The sequence below is a fragment of the Notolabrus celidotus genome, chromosome 16, assembly GCF_009762535.1.
Source record: "Notolabrus celidotus isolate fNotCel1 chromosome 16, fNotCel1.pri, whole genome shotgun sequence".
Taxonomy (NCBI): Eukaryota; Metazoa; Chordata; class Actinopteri; order Labriformes; family Labridae; genus Notolabrus; species Notolabrus celidotus.
Window position 1 is genome coordinate 13,016,625 of NC_048287.1, and position 3,149 is coordinate 13,019,773.

Consider the following 3,149-nt stretch of genomic DNA (forward strand, 5'->3'; position numbering starts at 1 on the left):
ATGTGATTGGTTAATAGCACGTGCAATGTTTTAGTTTGCACACTCAATATACCGCTTGTTTTTGAGATCTTAGTAGATCAGGCCCTATGTGTTCAACCTGGTATCAGATTTTGTAGTGCTCAGCAACTTGCAGGGCTTGTTCATTCAAAACAATTAATCCAACAACCTTCTGATGCTTTGAAACCATCACAGCTTCTCACATTTCTGCAGCTGACAAAGTTTACTGCCTTTTGTAGATGTAACGTTAATCCATGCATCAACATAAGCTTCATAGTGACAGGTGTGTGTTTCGGCATTTTTAGAGCATAGTGGAAGAAGATTAGTCTGCTGGCTTAAGCCCAGTCTATTTAAGAAAAAGATTGAAATACATGCAGTTTCTTTATTCAGGTTGAAATACTCAGGCAAAACCATGAAGAATTTTAAAAAGTCCATAGATATGATGTGTAAAGCCCAGCAGGTCGACCCCTCACAGGATTTTTTTTAATAAGCTGCATGGTTTTTCTCATTAATAGCTGTTTTTCTGTTCTAGAGCTGTGTGCCAAACGTTCAAACACACAGTAAACATCTTTAAATGTCACCACCTCACTTTTCAGTAAAACTCTTCCTTCCCCCATCTCACTTTGAGATCCGAGGGCTCAGTTTTCTGTTCTCCAGTTGACTTGCTGAGAATGCAGTACTCCCGCAGCCCGTAGGCAGTGTTCTGAGGCTGGCCCGCAGGGGTGTTACTTTGCTTTTCATCATTCTCAACCTTTAGAGGGAGCCCATAGGAGGTGACGATGTTGTGGCTTGGAACTGGTGGTGTTGTTGTTGTACACCTCTGCTGCAGTTTGTTCTGATGTCCTGGCAGCTTGTTGTTGCTCTGGTCTAAAGACATCACACAGAAAATGACATCACAAGCCAATCAAACAAAGACATTTTAGAGTTCAGGTTTGATATAGTGGAAGAAAGACCTTTAATGCTCATTCAACTACCACTACTGTGTTAGGGCTGCACACTAAAAGGAGTGTTTTTTTGCTGAGTAACACTTCCTGGATGGCTGATAGATTGACTGCTGCATTGCTGACTGATTGAAAATAGTTTGACCAAGCCATCACAAACTAATATCCTCTTTGTGCGTCAGTCTGCACTGTGAGTCAGGCTGAATGAACTTCTTTGAACAGCAGTGCAGGTAGTTTAGCTCTGTTGTTGCTTATTTTGTAACACAATTGTACTTTTTGTGGTGAGTTATAAAAGTAGCTTCTGAAACAAAAACAGTCATAGTAAAAGTGGCGTTTCAGATTCTATTTACATGTTACAAGCATAGTATAAAAAATGTACGTAGAATCTGTGACATCACCCATCTGTTTCTGAGCACTGTTTTGAAGACAATCGCCAGCTGGTGACATACTGGAAATGCTGAACACAACCAAACATTGTCCAAGCTAGTTTGAGGTAAAGGGGAGGTCAGCCATGCCCTTATTTGGGCAAAATTTGTAAGTTTAATATCTTCTAAAACACAGAGTTATAAAAAAATTCACCAGTTTGTGTTGATAGAGAAATTAGCTACTCAGACCTATACGGTGTTTTGAACCAGGCTGTAAGCATGTTACTTATTGCTGGAAAGATCGTCTTTTTTGAATGGGTGTATGTGGTTTCCGATATTTCGGCAGCCAGCATCAAGTGGACTCTCGACGAACTGCAGTTTTTAGCACTTGGCTTCATATTATAAGACCGGAGGTTGCCGCTTAGTTACAAGGCAGAAAAGGGGGGAACAATATGTCAAAATCAGAATCAGAAAATAGCTTGATTAATCTAAACTAACTTATTTCGACTCTAGTGCCTCTACTGATGCATCTCAACAAAAAAAGTGTTGTGAAAAAGCTCAATATTTTCCATCAATTATTCTAGACGCATCACCTATAAACTAAATGTAGCATTTCTCTATTTTAATTGTGATAAGTATGGCTTACACAAGGAGTGGACTGAGGCTGTTGTTGGTGCATCAAAGACTACCACGCACACATGTATTCAGGAGAGGGACTACAACTGTTAAATTCTTGATATCAAGCCACTCCTAAACCAGAGAGAGACAAGTCTTACCTGGGTTTAGAGGGAGAAGAACTGCACTGTTGCTCAGTGGTCTAAAGTCCTTTTCTCAGATGAAAGTAAACTTTGCAAATCAAGTTCCTGGAGTCTAGGGGAAGAGTGGAAAGGCACAGAATCCAAGCTGTTTGAAGTCCAGTGTGAAGTTTACACAGTCTGATGATTTGGGGTGCCATATCATCTTCTGGTGTTGGTCCACTGTGTTTCATCAAGCTCACAGTCAATGTATCTGTCTACCAGGAGATTTTAGAGCACGTAATGCTTCCATCTGTTGACAAGCTTTATGGAGATGCGGATTTCCTTTTTCAGCAGTACTTAGCGCCTGCTCACAGCATGAAAACTAACACCTCTACACTACAAAAAACTAGAGGACTCAGAATGCATTCCAGAAATCCCCAAGTTGACACTTAATTTTGAGTAAAAAAAAACTGTGCTTTGGCTTTTTATACGAGTCATATTACAGTGAAGGCAATACAGGAAAAGCATTGAAAAAGCTGGTTTCTGATTACTGAAAACTATAATTGGTTTATAAACTCTGGTTTTGTTCTGTGGATTGCACTTGTGTTTCTCCCCTGTTTTGTATTTTGTGCTGGTTGTGTGATCTTTGTCTTGTGTTTTTTCCCTCCTTGTAATTGTCCTCACCTGTGCCTTGTTGGTCTCACCTGTGTCCCTGTTACTCGTTACCTAGTATGTGTCTCCTTGTTTCCTCCCTTCAGTGTCAGATCATTGTCTGCTATAGATAAAAAGTCTGATACACTCATCCACGTACTTACTTTGAGGTATTGATACTTCAATCGAGCATTTCAAATTCAGGAAATGATATAGGTTTTTTGAACTTTACTCAAGAAATAAGCATTGTACTTCTTGCTCTGTTTGACAGACAAATCAATAGTTACGCTCCACATTCAAGCCTCTTTCATATGTTCACTCTGCCCCTGAAATTTAACCAAGTTTTTCTTTCACACATGACCCTTAAGGCTGATTTATACTTCTGCGTCGCCCCTACGCAGCAGGGGCTGACACGGATATGAGCCCCACATACTTGTGCGTCGATGTGTCCGTGTCGC

General features: G+C 40.4%; 1 long non-coding RNA gene across 1 annotated transcript; it reads right to left on the minus strand.

The window, feature by feature from the left end:
- Nucleotides 1-365: 365 nt before the first annotated feature.
- Nucleotides 366-2,679, minus strand: LOC117828062. Its single transcript, XR_004634323.1, has 2 exons — nt 2,080-2,679; nt 366-864 (listed from the first exon to the last, which is right to left on the minus strand). It is a non-coding gene; the product is annotated as an uncharacterized LOC117828062 (long non-coding RNA).
- Between the last annotated feature and the right edge of the window lie 470 nt (nt 2,680-3,149).